The 18,451-nt window shown below is 40.1% G+C and overlaps 1 protein-coding gene across 4 annotated transcripts in view; it reads left to right on the forward strand.

The window, feature by feature from the left end:
• The first annotated feature begins 363 nt into the window (after positions 1-363).
• vri (nuclear factor interleukin-3-regulated vrille) overlaps positions 364-18,451 on the forward strand; it is a 1,376,222-nt gene continuing 1,358,134 nt past the window's right edge. For 2 of the 4 annotated variants that reach the window (XM_081762656.1, XM_081762654.1), the window contains exon 1: positions 431-622. The gene's annotated coding sequence lies outside the window, so the exon portion shown is untranslated. Of the gene's footprint in view, positions 623-18,451 lie in introns of all 4 variants that reach the window. The other 2 variants (XR_014131906.1, XM_081762650.1) reach the window with 2 other exon arrangements.

Consider the following 18,451-nt stretch of genomic DNA (forward strand, 5'->3'; position numbering starts at 1 on the left):
TAAAGTAACAATATCACAATTTAACCAAACTTGCAGCTGTGCAAATTTTCATCTTTCTATATCGTTAGGAAAGTAGTTAAATGAAGTTTGTAGGATTTGAGTACAAACTTGAAACACTTTAAATTAAATAACAGCACGTGAAAATACCACTCCTGCAAAGGAAGACCAAATATCATTACGGTTACCTCACAACTCTTATTTTTGTTTGTGCTGTTTTTTTTTCTTCCCTCTTTTACGATTCGTTTTATACGCGAGACATACTGCAGAGATCACGAGGAAGAGAGAAAAAAACTAAAACAACAGAGAAAACGAAAGAGAGGGAAAGTCTCTATGTTTGTGTACTGTAGTTCATTTTCAAGGTCTGGCGCTCTGTGTTCAGGGTTGAGGGGGTGAGTGAGTCTATTTTTGGTTGGTCGCAGACTCAGTTGAGGGAGGGTCCTCTGTGTCAAGTGCTGCGATCAATCCGCCCATTCACGTGCTGAAGTTCCTGAGGCGTAGGCCCTGCCCTATCCCATGCTTGTCCACGAAGCCCCAGTCCGTCAAGTACGGCCAGACGGCAGGCTTACGTAATCGCACTCACCCCATTAGCGTTCAACAACCTGGAAGCAGAAAGGACCACGCGGTAAGTCTGTCTACTCAATCGTTACATTAAAGTGAAAGCTTCTACTGCTTTTACAAGAAGTCTATAGCTTATAGGATTGAATTATTTTTGTTTAGATATTAGTGCCTAATGCAAAAATGGTAATGCACAACGTAAGGGCTGTAGCAATATATTTTTTTTTCGTAAACTGTATAAAAGAAATATAAATGCGTAATTCCAGACTAGAGTAATATTCAAAATATGACTGAAAACTCTTCCTTAATATTCATTACCACACTCATCCACGCATGAATGTTCTGGTATGGTTCGTCAAAACCCAAGTTGAACCCAGACACAATTTATAGCCAGAAGTCTATTCCTTCATACAGCCACTACAGGGAAGATACAAACGATTGGTAGATAATTGGCCTATATTCGATAAACTGAAGGCAAGACTGTAGCTTCGGTGGCTCAGTGATATGGCGTTCACCTCTGGTGCGCGTGGTCTCAGATTCGATCCCTGCTCTCGCCAAGTGGGCTTTCTGCTGGGCGAAAACTGTGTTTCTGGGTTTCCTCGCGGTTATCATCTTTCCTCTCACATTATTCATTCCACTATTTCATTCATTTCTCATAATTACTGTCTACTTTATCCTATACGTCAGCTAGGGACGTAAAACTAAAAGATTTCATTTCATTTTCACTGAAGGCATTATTTCTGATTGTGACAAAGGTACACTAAAGTCCTTTTGTATGGGTTTATGAACAAAGTATGTTTCCCTTGGTTGTGTAGGTTGTACAGCTGAGAAGGATTTGAAGTAGAAAGGTGAAGTAGGTGTCGATTAAGTTTCGTTTCATGGTTTGAGACTTGTGCTTCCCCGTATCCGTAACTTCGTCTGATGTATATGATGTTGAGTTCCATTACCAGTGGGGTACATTAGGATAGTAAGACAACTGAGAAATTATTCGAATCAAAAGCTACGGAATTCCAGTATGAAAGAAAGACATATTGAGTGGCAATGTTCCCTCTCCGCTAGTGTTGTGGCGTGGTACTGCGTGCTTCTTTGGTGCACGATATCCCAAGTTCGATTCCCAATGGGACTGGATTAACATTTGAACGCATTATGATGGTTTGCAGTGGCGGATCTAGCCCGGGGTCGGGGGTCTAGGCCCCCAATTTTTTGGATGACAAAAATAATTTAAGCTATTATGTATATATTTTTTAAAGTTCATAATAAACTCATGATATACCTATCATAGTCTGGGTTCTTACTGACCCCAGTTTTACCTTTTAGATTCGCCTCTGATGGTTTGGATGTCATCTTAAACTCTAGGTCCAAGTCTCATTTTGCCTCAGTACTAGGTGGCCATGGCGTTTCGGTGCCGTAGTGCCAGGAAACGTAGGCTTTGGTATGTTTTTTGATCTAGTTTATTTTTATACAAAACAATTCGATCGTAGTAAATATATCATCGTGTTACGGTGGGATCCGAACCACAAACTCGAGACTTTATCCGAGACGCCTTTTCTCAAAGTTTGAAGATTGAAAACACGTGAACGGAACGCAAGTACTCAAAGTATGAAGCAAGGGGGGGGGGGTTGTTTACTTTCCTTTGAATTGTTGATTAGTAAACTAGTGCCTTGCAAACAATTTTAAGAGTTTAACTGATTGGGAATTCGTAGCAACGAAGAGCAATAGACCGCCTAACTGCAATCAGTCCCTCAAAAATGCTTTCACCCTTCACAGTATACGTGTGTCAATAAAACTGTTAGGCAAGTCCTTACTTTGACTCAAACAGTTACTTTAATCGGTTCTTATAGGTTCAGTCACTTCCTGGAACTGTTACTGCCTGAGTCACTTGTTGGAACTGTTCGTTCCTTCCATTTCAAATATATATATATATATATATATATATATATATATATATATATATATATATATATATATATATATATTAGGGATGGCCAAAATTTTCCGGAATCCGGATTCCGGAAATTTTGTTTTCCGGAATCGGAAAATTTACTTTCCGGAATTCGGAAAAATTCCGGAATTCAGAAAACATCCGGAATTAGGAAAAAAATCCGACATTCGGAAAAAATCCAGAATTTAGAAAAAAATCGGAATTTTTCCGAAATCCGGAATTTTTCCGATTTTTCTTTCCGGATTCCGGAAAGTAAAAATTCTGGAATTGGCCATCCGTAGCTAGTAGCTCTTAAAAGAGAAACACAATAATGAATATATATACTGTATTAGTTTCTTGTAGTTGGATATGTCTTTATCACTTACGTAGACAATTGCTACTGCAGTTATTTACTGCTTTATGAGGAAGGTCTTATTTTCACACACAAAAAAGTCACCGGTATGTCTCAAACATTATCGTGTTCCCACCTGCAGCTGCTCCAAAGCACTGCAAACTACTTTTTAACCAGGCGAAAGGCAGTGAAGGAAAAGAAATCTCAACAAATATTCTAATAACATTCGCTTATTGTCAACATACCTACAGTCAGCGCAGAAAGTGTTCGTACACCGTGCATACTTTATATTGAAAACAGCTAGCATGAGAACGGGAGGTGGAATATATATATATATATATATATATATATATATATATATATATATATATAACCAGAATTAAGACTACACATTCATACATTTTGTTTCTATATACAAGAGAAAGGCCAAACAAACACAATCACTGTTTTGTTCAGAAGAAAAGAGAGAATTCCTTTTTTGTAAACGCAAAAAGTCACCGTACACTTATGCTTGAATTAATGCTTATAAAGTATATTACGTTATTTAATATTTTGTGCGATTACCCTGTGCGTTAATGATTGTCTGTAGTCTTCGTGGCATTGATTTCACCTGTAGTAGTTCGTAGTTCTGTAGCTTCGGGACTGATTATGTCCCATTCTTCTTGAATAGCTTTTCTTAGGCCTTATTTAGTAAAGACAGGGTCGGCGCGAGAGAGGGTCGAGCCGTGCCACCGCCCAGAGCGGCAAGTCTAATGGGCGGCAAAATTTGAAAAAGAAAAGAATACTATCAAAATATAATGCTTCGTAATAGGCTCACATGGAAAAATAAGATTGTGTTAACTTGAGAATGTAATTGAACTTACTTCACTCACATTCAAGAAAATACTCTCTCAGGAAATTCAGAGCATTCCTCCTCGTTTTCAATTATCAAACTACTAGCCACAGGCAGAGTTGGCGTGGGTCAATGAAAACTTGACCCACGACCCACTGACCCACCACCCACCGTGACCCACCACCCACGGTGACCCACTCTGATCCACCACACACCATGACCCACTCTGACCCACCACACACCATGACCCACTCTGACCCACCACCCACTGTGACCTACTCTGAACACGATCCACGGCCTCTTCTGAACTGACTAAAGAGTTTACACTTGTAATAAAACAAGGCTGTGAAATTGTCACTAATCGGAGTTTGAATTTCTAGTCAATTGCTCAAGCACCACTCTGTTACAATAACGCTGGATCTGACCTTTACGACATAAAATGGTAAAGTGTTTGTCAGTGAGGAAATTGAAACAGTTTGAGGTGGGGGGAAATTAGTGTGCCTAAAATATACTTGTACTAAGAGAGTATTCTTGCATGTGTTAATTTCTGAACGCATTCCACAAGAAACTTCTATTGGCAGGAAAATACCCCTGTACAATATGGAAAAGGTTATGGTTTCTCAGTTCACAGTATTTTTCTCACAAAAGATTTTAAAAAAATCAGTTGTTCATAGGGTATAAAGGTACTCGGGTACCCTATGTGAGAGCATTTTCATAAAGCATGCTTATTTGTAATTTGTGTAATCACTAAAACACCACGTTAAATTTAAGTTACAAATATGCATAATTTCAATTATTATGAACATTTATTCAAAGTAGTTTACCTAAAGCAAAGAAGAGACTTACTAAAAATTAGGTACAAAGTTGAATAACACAAATAAGCCATTAGTAATACAAGTATACATTTTCCGTAACTCGTAATTTTCCACCTTAAAACAAATCTGAAATCGGATTTATTTCCTGTTGGTAACTTTTTGGCGGTAAATCATCCGCAGTGGAATGATGTCCATCCTTCAGCCAAGAAATAACTAGCTCGTCTACTTTGAGCATGTCTAGCGGTGGGCCATTAACATTGATGAGTAACAAGTTAGACAATGTTTGAGACTTAGTGTATTTCTAATATCAGTCATCTGTAAATTCATAAGGGGAAGTCCCCGTTCGCACTCTGTCGTGGAAGTTCATAATACTTCTACGCGCTTTCTGCAAATTCTCATCGACAATCTACTTGTTAGACATAAGTCTGATAACGATTTTTCTTGGTCAGGTTTGAAATACTCAGCAAGAAGTATAATTTCTCTATCATCATGCAACATCTTTCCCATATCGACTATGTCAGTTGGCAATGTCGACCCATGTAGAACAGAAACTTCATCTACCACGCCTTTGATAGGGAATCTTGTGAATAAATTATCAATTAAAGCCTGATAAACTGATGATTTCTTATTTGTTTATAAATGTAATTTTTGTAATTACACATGAAGGTTTGATACCATTATCAAGTTCCCTCCCCCATCTAGAAGGCAAAAGGAAACGAGGTTCCTGGAGTGTTCAGAGGTGAATGGGAATTTCCCTCCTTCTTCAACTTCAATTACCACACTGCTTTTTGCCAAGTGCCAAATTACGATGAATTTCAATTAAATTATCATAGTATAATTGAAGACTACAGGGGAAAAAGGAGGTAAGTCAAGATATGGTCGAAAATGAGTTAACAGCAGAATAATGTAGCCTGAAAGGTGTAGTTTGCATGCACTAAATCTCACGGTAAAAAGGAAATTAGTCACTAAGAAATTTAATGCTAAAGACTTTGCCTACAGGGGAAGAAGTAGGTAAGTCAGTGGAAAAAAGGTCAATAGTGTAAAATCATAAACAACTGACTTACCTCCCTTTTCCCCTGTAGTCTTCAATTGTTTCTTTGTTGAATTATCAATACTTTTCAGTGGAAAAAAGGATGAAATTTCAAAGTTCCAAATCAAAGTAAGTACACCAACGTAAAGGGGAAAAAGTGTAAAATTTTCCATACAATTATGCATATAATCCAAACTTAAAATTTCCGTGTAATTAAGCTTACAGTACAAATTTTATGCCTGTTTTTCTCACAAGCCTGTTATGGGTTGATTGCCCTGTGCTGTAAGCGCTCCATATAATCATAAGCTTCAGCAATTATTATAGCAGAAAGCAATGAATATATATGAAGCCAAACACTGTATTTTTTGTTTCTGATTTTTTTTTTTAAATAACATCGATCGTTTTCGATCATTTTTACAAACCAACTCACTACCAATTTTCCATATATAGAAAGTCCCCCCCCCCCACATAAAGGAGAATTAAAAAAAATGCTAGGACACATTCTGTTTATTTTCAATAAAGAGTTAATACACTGAATTTCATCTCCGTAAGTTTAACGGCTTGCGAGGTACTCATTTTTTTTTCGCAAAAATTCGGATCCTCACTATCTCCTTAGGATATTATGCATTATAATAAAAGCAATATAATATCCCAATTTGGATTAAGGCCTAACTATATACCAAAAGTAATTTCATTTGACTTTTAATTTGACCGTGATGATCCAGCACACATAGTTACATTCAATCTTTTATATAATAATTTATATATTACAGTGATTCAAAAAATGTATTTTTTCCAGTAGTTAGCTCTAAAAACCCACAGGTCTCGAAAGCCAAGTTGTAGTGTAAGTCCTATTGCTATTATTACTATTAAAAATATCAATATCCAAAAGTGCCTGAAGTTCTTTGTTCATTTGGTTAGATATACTCACCGCAGGTAAGTAGACTTCTGTGGAAAAGGAAGGGACAAGTGGAAAAGGAAGGGAAATGAAGTCTTGAAAGTAAAACGGAGACAAATTTACTAGTCTTCAGAATTTACTAGTCTTCAGAAGATAATGCAGTGAGCAGAGAGGGTCGGTAGATCATACTGAGTCGGTGGATCGCAGTGGGTCACGGTGGGTGGTGGGTCGCAGTGGGTCACGGTGGGTGGTGGGTCACATGCTGTTGATCCACGACCCACTGACCCACTCAGAAAACTTGACCCACTTGACACACCAACCCACTGACCCACTCCATCTCTGGCCACAGGTATCTCGTTCAATATTTCCCTTGCAGCGGTGTAGATAGGATTTTGAGCTAGAGTGCATAAGATTATCACGGTGTCTTTTTATATTTTTTTCTATTCAATAATGTTCTACCTCTGGTGCTTGGGGTCCCGGGTTCGATCCCAGCCCCCGCCAAGTGAACTTTGTGGTGGGCAAACACCGTGTGCGTGGGTTTTCTCGGGGTTCTCCCGTTTCCTCCCACTTTCTTCATTCCACCATTTCATCCATTACTCATAATCACCGTCTCCTTTAGCCTAACCGGCATAATCGTGGGACGTAAAACTCAGATTTCATTTCATTTCAATAATTTTCTAACGCTCCGCTCCAAGTATGCAAAAGGTACACTGCCACTTGAGACAGGCCGTTCTAGCCTGTAGCATCTAGAGACATTTAGGTTCTAATAGCGAGTTTTTGACCAATTTACAAATTGTTCATTCCGAATATAGTAAATCGTACAGCGTATTATTTCTTGAGAAATGTTTCATTTTTTTGTATAGCTAAAAAAAGTTTGACTTTTTTTTTCTGCGTCAGTTCAACGTTAGGCCATACTAAAGGAACATATTAGTAGTCTCACTTTAAAATCATTATCCACCACAAGGTGGGAGAGCCGAATTGATACTCTGACCCAGTTATCAAATATAGGAAGTTTATGATGCCTTACTTCAAATAAGTAATGACAATAGAACCGATAGAATGGTCGTCCACGATGCTCTGTGTATAGCAAACCAGCTGAGTTACTTTTCTTTCCTTTACTCACTCGTTGTCTGATATGACTTTAAAGCATTGATTCTCATGTGTTGGATGCAGTAGGATTTCTTGAAAATATATCTGGGTACTTTGAGAGGAGCAGAAATTATGAAAATTTAAATCTTACTTAGTTGATACGATGGACTTGGCATCAGCATTAGATACGGGTGATCCACTGATACGTAATACAGTGCAAGCTCGAAGTCGAAAGAAGAGGCAGTTTCAGTACGAGGCAGAGAATGAAGCTACTGAAAACATCCACAAACAAGATACAAGATCGATTTTTATTACAAAGTTCTAGAATTGATTGTGTTAGCTTTTAAGAGAAAGATTTGAGCAACTTAAACATCACAGCGAGTATTTCAATTTTCTTTGCGATGTAAGTAATCGTAAAGATAACCCTCCATTCCAAAAGAAACCGAACGTTTAAAAAAAACAAAAAGCAATGTACATTTTGGAACAAATCATTTTTATTAATCAATGTATTCCCCTTCTGCATCGATACACATATTTGCACGCTCCAACAAGTTGTCAAACGACTTCTCCATGTCCTTTATTGGAATGGTCTTTAGGACGGCGGTCGTCGCCTTCTCAATGGCATCAATCGATGCGTGCCACTTTCCTTTCATCGCCAAATGCAGTTTCGGGAACAGATAGAAATCGCACGGAGCGAGATCTGGTGAATAGGGCGGATGATGCAACCGAATAATGTGATTTTTGACCAAAAATTCAGTTACAAGTTGCGAACGATGTGATGGTGCATTATCGTCCAAAAGAGTCCAACTGCCGATTTCGCGATATTCGGGCCGAATACGACGAATTCTTGCCAGCAAACGCTTCATGACGCCCAAGAAAACTCTCCAGTGACTGTCTGGCCGGGCTGAACAAATTCTTTGTGGATAATTCCTTTTGAATCGTAAAAACAAATCAGCATCACCTTAACTTTTGACTTCACCAAGCGACTTTTTTTGGGTGTTCCTTCATCCGGCGCTCTCCATTCAGCACTTTGCCGCTTTGTTTCGGCCTCATATTCAAAACACCACGTCTCGTCACCAGCTACAATCGATTTCAAGAAGTTTCGATCCTGCCGAGCACTTTTAACGATGTCTTTGCAATGCGCAATTCGATCAACTTTTTTGGTCTTCGGTGAGTTTGTGTGGTACAAACCGCGAATTAACCTTCTTAAGGCCCAAAACTTCGGTCAAAATGCGGTATGCGGTTGTTTGAGGAATGCCTAATTCCATTTCAATAACTTTCACCGACGATTTTTTGTTATGTTTGATGAATTCACGCACTTTTTCGATGTTTTCTTCCGATAATCCGGTTCTGGGACGGCCTGATCTTTCATCATCATCCAGCGTCTCTCTACCCGATTTGAATCGCCTGAACCACTCGTAAACTTGCGTACGGGATAGACACTCATCACCATATGCATTTTGTAGCATTTGGTGCGTTTCACTAAAAGTTTTACCCAGTTTAACACAAAACTCAATTGCAGCTCGTTGTTTGAAACTCATTTTCCGACCGATGTACACAACACACTGACAGTTGAAACGCAATAACTTTGTTGCCGTGCATCCAAATGTCATGACATTTATACCAGTTGTCAATGAGGGACTACGCCATCTACCGGTAAAATATTACAACAGATGGCACTAGTGGTACTATTTGTTTTCAAAAGTTCGGTTTCTTTTGGAATGGAGGGTGTATAGCCTACCACCTGAACTTTTTGTCTGAAAAGTGTACTAAACTTACCACCATTTTAACACACGAAGAATTGAAAGATATTAACCCCAGTGATTTGAAAGACAAACTGAAAGTGTTATCCACTATAATTAAGCCTGTGAAAGTTCACACAAAAAATGAAAATTAATTAAGGAACATAACTTTGCTCCCAATGTTAGTATTGCACGTAGAATTTTGTTAATCTTGCCTGTAACAGTGGCAAGTGGAGAAAGTAGTTTTTGGTAACTTAAGTTTATTAGAAACTATCTACACTCTTCTATGTCTGAAACACGCTTGAGTGGTCTAGCGACGGTATCAATAGAACACAAATTGGCTAAAACATTGGACTACGCGATGTGATAAAGGAATTTGCTCATATCAAAGCGAGAAAAGTTTCTTTCAATTAAGGTATGTTAAATTTATGTATGTCTATTGTGTTTTAGTACATTATAAGGCTTAGGCTAATCACTTACATTTACCATAATATCTGATTTACTGTATTATCTTCTTGCTCCATACTCTGTTGAAAACGCCTTTTGATATAAAATAAGCCTAAAAATTAAAATTCTTAGTCATGATTAAAGTATATTTTTAAAATTTTATTTTCTGTATGCGCTGCTCTATATTACAGATATACAGCGAAATCGAGCATATTGAATATTGTGTCAGTATAGAGTCGTTTAAATATTACGTAAGCATTCCAGAAAGGTAGTTCTTTTTGTGTGTGCATGTGTTTACTTTTCCATTTTATACATATTTTTAAATGATACTTGAACGTTATCTGTCAAAATAAGGTTTGCGGATTAAAGGAGCGGCATGTGAAAGCACCGCCCAAGGCGGCAAAATTGCTAGCGCCGGCCCTGAATAGAGAAGCTGTGCCTTCTGATTGTTGTCTCCAGAACAGACCATAGATGTTCTATGGGGTTCATGTCTGGGGATTGGGGAGGTGTGCGAAGCTGTTTCAAGGTATTATAGAGTAGCCACAATCGAGCATTTTCCGCTGTATGTTTGGAGTCGTTGTCTTGCTGAACAATAAATTGTTTTCAAGAACCATCTTCTGCGCACTAGTATGGAGATTTTCCTGTAATATGTTAATATACACTTTGTGGATCATCACTCCATCGATAAGGTGGAGACGACCCACTCCTGAGGCACTCATACAACCCCAGACGAGCACGGACCCTCCTCCGTGTCTTACTTTAGGGACGAGATTTTGAGGATTCATCTCTGTATTCACCTTGCGCCATACCATACGCCTCCCATTGGACTCGATAAAGTTAAATTTACTTTCGTCCGAAAATATGACCCTGTTCCAGAAAGAAGCCTGATCCCTTATCTTTATACTCTTTTTCAAACTTTAGTCTCTTTATACGATTTGTCTTGTTCACCCATAACATTTTCCTGGCTATCCGACCATGATACCCTGCAAATATTCCGCACTGTACTGGCTGATACTTTAACACCGCGTGTTTCCAGATCCGTTGCCAATTGCACAGCACTATTTTTTGGAACCTTTTTTCTTTCCCTAATAATGTAACGTTTATCTTGTTCACTCAACACTCTTGGTCTTCCAGTTCTTTTTTTTTTTTTTTTTTGTTTCGCACAGTGATAGAAACATTATACATCGCAATTATTGTTTGTACTGTTGAACGAGGCCTGTCTGCAAGGTTTGCTATCTTTCTCAAAGACTTACCTTTCTTATGCAATTTAATAATTACTTTTCTTGTCTCCTCATTTGTTTCTGTTCGGTTGCTTCCCACTTTGACAGCCCACCCTATTTCACTCCTATTCACAACTATTCACAACTAAACTCATTCTGTTACTCGTCATGCTATACAGAGGTGTATACTCAGGTGAATATTAGTGAACCCCAGTTGTGGTATCATCGTTTCGTATTCGTACGTCAGGTGTATGATCACTTTTTGCGTCTACTCTATATACTTTCTACGGAATTTATTTATTTCTGACCATTAAACTTGTCTTTGTGGTTCTTTATTGATATATTCATAAAGCTTAGTTTTCATTATTCATATTGTGTGTGTTATTACACCTCTTAAATTTTCTGTTTCTTTTTCGCAGGCATTCTCGTTTCAATAGCATAGGTGTACGAACACTTTCTGCGCTCACTGTACGTACAGTAAATACAAATTTATAATTTTTGACTTTACGAAGTGTACAATGTAATTGTTCAATAATTAACATAAGCAGGCATTAATTAATTTATATTAATATAATAATTAATAAAACTAATAAGCGGGTGATTGATGACTCAGTGGTAGAGTTTTCATCTATGGTATTCTAACCCAGGACATGTGGGTTTTCGATGGCTAATTTTGTGTTCGAAAATTTTCCCGGTGGAAGGCCTACCTTTCTTATATTTGTTCCATCACTCATTAACGAATTTAGTTTATGAAAACTCTATAGCCATATATTCATTCTGTCCGTCAGTGAAACAAACAGTCTCAAGAACTATCTCATGGATTACCAATCAATTTTGGCCATGATGTACAGAGTCAATAGTTAAGAATCGAGTTCCCTGATGAATGTAATATTCAAACCGGAAGCGGTACAAATCAACCATTTCCGGTTTTAACGTTAATCATTATATAGTAAATATGGTAATAGATAGCGAGAAGCGGTTTCCAGTAATCGACATATATATAACATTCATGTAGATAGAATGTTACCCAATTTGTGCATCTGCTGAAAATAATGAGCTTAGGTATTTAGAGAGCATTTTCCGCTTTAGAAAATGTGTGCTTGGTAAAGAATGTAGAGAATTAGCTGAGTCAGGCATGTAGCTAGAATATGGTAATAGAAAGGGGGCGGGGGTCTGTCACGAAATACTGTGGTTATTTACCAGCGGCTCAATCATTCTAAACTATTTTATTGGCAACATATATTGGTTCGTTTAGCCAAGATTTCTAATGGGAGGATGATATGAAATACTGTGGTTACACACTAGAGGCTCGATCAATCTAAATATTTTACTGACAACATACCCATATTGATTGGTTAGGACAATAAAATGAGGATATATTAGTAAGTATTTTAATAAGAGGCTATGAAGAAATCTCGAGTAAAAGAATATAAAAAAGTATTGAAAAAGATATAGTCTCCCGAGGTCATTCGAACGGTGTCGATTCGGCGTCGGGATGTGGCGGCCCCATCGCCCAGTTCTTCGGAACTGCAATCAGCCACTGGTCCTCCAGGTTGGGAGTTGTGCCGGGCTGATCACCCGGCATTTAAAACCTGCGATCGAGCGTCGTTAAAATATAAGCCTCGGATATGGACTTCTCTTTCTAGAAGACAACCTTGCTATGGACTGGTTTTGCTTTTGGATTTTCTTGGATGACGCTGGACCGTGGGACGGAGGAGTGCAGCGCATGCGCACCCAGCAGGACCGGAAGGAGTGATGCCCTGAAAGGGAATGCTGGGAGTCTGCGGTGCGGGAATCTCCAATGAACCATTGGTCCCTCCCCTTACACGTTGGGACGTGGGTCCTCTCAAAAGTACCCATCAGTCGGCGGTGCAAGTGGCTCTGCCTCCTTGTCATTTTGACTTGGTGTCACAGCTTAGCTTGCTGACAAGGGTCATGCAGGTAGGACCTGCCAGCCTCGTTGGCCTCTTCGAACCACGACGGGGAAGCTGAGAGGATTTTGGGCTTTCTTCAGTTATGGCTTCGCATCAACCACACACCCAGGATAGAGAGAGAGAGGAAAAGCTTGGTCTTGCACCAAGATATTTAATTATCAAAGACAGATCAACTGACACAGTTGGAGCCTTAAGTAAATTGTCACCCTTTATAGTTCATTGGTCAGCTTCATCATATAGCCACAGGAGCGTTTCCTCCTGGACATATTCGTAAATTACGAAATGGGACGCTACTTGTTCAAACGACATCAGAAAAACAATCTCAACTACTTTTAGCTAGTACTCAGCTAGGATCTGTTCCTATTCTGGTTGAGCCTCATCGGCAGTTAAATACTAGCAAAGGAGTCATCACATGCTTCGATTTGAGAGAGTTACCTGAGGCGGAAATATGTGCCGAACTTACGGATAGCCATGTGACAGACGTCCATCGAATTACTACGAAGAGAAATGGTACAGTACAGCCCACGGATTCCTATATCATAACTTTCGCTCTACCTGACCTTCCAACGCATTTGAACGTTGCTTACCACAGTTTGAAAGTCCGCCCGTACATACCACTACGCTTACGCTGCTTTAACTGCCAACATTTTGGCCACTCAGCCCCTTCTTGTCATGCCTCTGCCATCTGTGGCAATTGAAGTTCCGCAGCTCAAGGTCCGGCCCCATGTGCGGCCCCACCGAAGTGCGCTAATTGTAAAGGTGGCCATCCAGCTTGGTCACGTGACTGTCCTAATTTTATGGCTGAGAAAAAGATCCGTGAACTGATGGTAATCGAGAAATCTCCGCAGCTGAGGCTAAACGAAGGCTACAGCCAAAAGTTACCTTCGGCACCAGTTCCTCTTCCCTTCTAAAGACCAGCAGATCACACGGTACTCACAGTCAATTCTGCTACCCAGACTGACGTTGAGGTTTCCAGTGCGCCAGTCTCTTCCAAGGCGTCCCGTACCGTGAACCCAGGACTATCCCGCACGAAGCACCGATCATCATCCGCTTCGCAGCCTAAGCTTCCATTGAATGATCATTCGCCTCCACGAATCGTTAAGCCAATTCCTGCTTCTTAGCCTCCTGCCGCTCCGGCAGCTAGCTCTATCTCGTCTGCCTCTAATCACTCCATAACCCAGTTTTTGAAGCAGTCAAACAGCCAGCCTCCTACCAAACCCCTCACTAAGAAGGAACGGAAAAAACAGCTCCAGGCCCAAGCTTCCAAGGCTGCCTCTCCCTCCTCCACAGCTTCTTCTACCAAGGCATCGAAGAAATCTTCACGCACCCAGTCTTCTAGCCCACCTGGGGGCGAAGAAACAGAAGCATACGTCACGTAGTCCACCTAGTGATGACGAGTCTCTTATGGATGATATGGTGGAGGAGGAGCTCGATAATTTTACCCTTGTGGAAGGCAGTGTTGGGCAAATTTCAATTGAATTAATAATTAACAATTAATCTGTAAATTTAATTGTTAATTGCAATTAACAATTGAAATAAGTAATGGTTAATTGTTAATTGCAGTTGGCCATTGAAAAAGGAGAATCAATTGCAATTGATCAATTGATTGAAAGTAATTGCAGTGGAAAGTAATTGCAATTGAATTCTGTAATTCAATTGCAATTGAAATTAATTGGCAATTGATTCAATTGCAATTGATTTCCACAGCAATTACTTTCAATTGATTAATCAATTGCAATTGATTTTCACTGATTAATTTTCAACACAGTAGTTCAGAGAGGGCGTGGGGCAATGAGAACTTTAGCCATGACCAACTGACTCACTACCCGTCGTGACCCACGACCCACCGTGACCCACTCTGACCCACCACCCACCATAAACCACTCTTACCCACTGTGACCCACAGATCCACCAAAACCCATTGCCATCAACTCTGACCCATGATTCACGACCTCTTCTCTACTGACTAAAGAGTTTAAACTTGTAATAAAACAAGCCTATAAAATTATCACTCATCGGAGTTTGAATTTCTACGATCAATCGCTCAAGCACCGCACTAATACAATAACGGCGGATCTGACCTTTCTAATATAAATAAAATAGAGTTTGTTCGTGTGTCTGTCTGTCTATCTTTGTGCGGCCTGTGGACGATACGAGTGGATCGAAACTTTTCAAAATTTGGTCACGGGTAGCTTGGTCTAGGCCCCAGACCAAGACGAAGAGGTTTTTTTTTAATTCCTTACTAGGGGGTCTCCAGGGGACGCTTACCGGGACCGGCCTGGGGACCAGAAAAGTCGACCGAGAGTTACCAAATTTTGGTCAAAGATACCTTGGTCCAGGTCCCACACCAAGGCAAAGCGTTTTCAACAAAATTCGAACCAGGGGGTCTCAGGGGGGGCGTTTACCGGGACATGTAAAAGTAGAACGATATCAGTGTCGATTTCATAGTTTTTGCGGTCGCTGAGATCCATGGTGAAACTCCGATCGCATTAACTTCCAAATTCACCGTGTTCGGCTGCGGGCCGTGGGTCAACGGGGGGGATACCGAAACGTAAAAGTAATCCAAAATGACCGATATTAGTGTCAAATCCATAGTTTTCGCGGTTGCTGATATCAATGACGACACTACCATTAGCGATGGCTTTCAAATTCATCCACCGTTGTATGCGGGCCTTGGGTCACCAGAGAGGGAATTCCGAGACATGTAAAAATAATCGAAAATGACCGATATTAATGTCAAATCCATAGTTTTCGGGATAGCTGAGCTCAATGGTGAAACTCAAGACCACGTTTACTTTCATATTTATCCCCCATCAGCTAAGAAAGGGGGGCATTATAAAGGGGATCACGAGACATGTAAAAATAATCCACAATGACGGATGTCAAATCCGTAGTTTTCGCGGTGGCTGAGATCAATGGTGATACTTTTATTAGCGATGATTTTCAAATTTAGCCACCATTGTATGCGGGCCGGGAGTCACCGGGGGTGGGGAATTGCGAGACATGTAAAATTAATGGAAAGTGACCGATATTAGTGTCAAATCCATAGTTTTCGCTGTCGCTGAGATGAATGGTGATACTTCCACAGGCGTTGACTTCCAAATACAGCCCCCATCGACTGTGGGCCAGAGGCATTGTTTTTTTTTTTTTTTTAATTGGAACCAGAGGATTATAGGGACTTTTACCGGCATATGTACAAAGTAGTAGAAAATGGCAGATGCTAGTGTCACATTCATAGTGTTCGCGGTATTGGTTGGGGGTTGGTGGGGGCCAGAGGAGATTTTTTCACAATACGAACCAAGGGGGTCTGAGGGGTGGTTCACCGGGACATGTAAAAGAAGTAGAATTTGTGTCGAATCCATATTTATTGGGGTTGCTCAGACGTATAGTGACACCCCCGATAGTGTATACGTTCAGATTCAGCCCCCATCGGCCTTCCCAATGAAAACACATGTACGTTGTTGGATATATATTCACACAAAATATATCCAATTTTAGAAATGTTTCTTAATTGTTCTCCCGTTGTTCAGTTCGTTTACATTGATATTTTATCTGATCCATGCGAAGAACAGGCATAACAGCTAGTACGAAATGGTAAAGTGTTTGTTATGGCACAAATTACAATGAATTCAATTATATAGATAATAATTATAATTAATAATTATTTCCTTGTTGAATTATAGATACTTTTCAGTGGAAAACTGAATAAAATTTAAAAATCCCAAATCAACGTAAAGTAGACCAACGTAAAGGAAACATGTATAAAATTTTCCATATAATTAAGCTTACAAATTTAAATGGAAATTTAGCTTAATTACATGGAAATTTTTTGTGTCGTTTTATGCGCCTATTTCCTCGTTTTCTGCGTCACCGAAAATGGGTCAATGTTATCCTACAAATATGGTGGAACAAGTTAATGCTGTTCCGTCAGGAGCGATTTCGAGGTCGTTTCCTTCACATCATCTTGTGCGTGTTTTCTACCGTTTTGTAAACCTATTTCCACGTTTTGCGAATCAATGGTAGTGGGTCAAAATGGGCATTCAATGTGGGAAGAAAAATGATCCACTCTCCCACCAGTATCGAATTTCAAGGTCGCTTTTTCGCATTGTTTAGTGCATGTTTTTACCGTTACTGCGCATATTTTCACGTTTTGTAGGCCAACGAAAGTGGGTCAAAGACGACCTACAAATATGGCAGAAAAAGACATATCCATTCCACTTTCAAGGTCCATTTTGACCCTCTCCCACTGATGCACAAAGTGACACAAATCATGCAAAAAAAAAAAAAAAAGTGAAGAAAACGACCTCGACATTCGATGGTGACGGAACAGCATTAAGTTATTCCGCTATACTTGTAGGCCATTTTGACCCATTTTCGTTGTCGCACTAAAGTGGAAATAGGAGCACAAAACAGTACAAAGCAGGCACTATACGATGCGAAAGAAACGACCTCCAAATTCGATAGTGGCGGAACATAGGCTCTATTTCCTCACACATTGACCGACCATTTTGACGCATTTCTGGTGATGCTCAAAACGTGGAAGTAGGCGAACAGAACTGTACAAAATACACACTAAACGATGCGAAAGAACCAACCCCGAAATTCGATAGTGGCGGTACATGAGCCATTTAACTCCCACTTTAAGCCCCGTTTAACTCACCTCGGGTGATGCACAAGACGAGAAATAGGCGCAGAAAACTTAAAAAAAAAGGCACTAAACGATGCGAAAGTAACGATCTGGAAATTCGATAGTGTCGGAACAGTGGGTCATTTTCGTCACACCTTGGAGGCTCATCTTGACATACTTCTAGTGACGAACAACACGTGGAAATAGGGGCAAAACGTAACAAAACAGGCACTAGTCAATGCGAAAGGAAGGACCTCGAAATTCGATAGTGGCGGAGGAGTGAGTCATTTTCGTCACACTTTGGAGGCCCATTTTGACACACTTCTGGTGACGCGCAAAACGTGGAAATAAGGGCACAAAACGGCACGAAACATTCACTAGTCGATGCGAAAGAACCGACCCCGAAATTCGATAGTGGCGGAACAGTGAGCCATTTAACTCCCACTTTAAAGGCCTGTTTAACTCACTTCCGGTGACGCACAAGACGAGGAAGTAGGTACAGAAAACTTTTTAAAAAAATAGGCACTAAACGATGCAAAAGAAACGACCTAGAAATTCGATAGTGTCGGAACAATGGGTCATTTTGGTCACACTTTGGAGGCCCATTTTGACACACTTCTGGTGACGCGCAAAACGTGGAAATGGGGGCACGAAACAGCACGAAAATTCAGTAGTCGATGCAAAAGAAAGGACCTCGAAATTCAGTAGTGGCGGAGAAGTGGGTCATTTTCGTCCCACCTTCGAGGCCCATTTTGACCGTCTTCCAGTAACGCACAAAACGTCGAAATAGGCGCACAAAAGGGTACGCGGTGTGAAATTAACGACCTCGAAATTCGATAGTAGCGGAACTCTTGGTCATTTTCGTCCCATTTTGGAAGCCCATTTTGACCCACTTCTGGTGACGCACAAAACGTGGAAATGGGGGCACGAAACAGCACGAAAATTCAGTAGTCGATGCAAAAGGAAGGACCTCGAAATTCAGTAGTGGC

The sequence above is a fragment of the Thermobia domestica genome, chromosome 6 (genome assembly GCF_964235325.1).
Source record: "Thermobia domestica chromosome 6, izTheDome1.hap1.1, whole genome shotgun sequence".
Lineage (NCBI taxonomy): Eukaryota > Metazoa > Arthropoda > Insecta > Zygentoma > Lepismatidae > Thermobia > Thermobia domestica.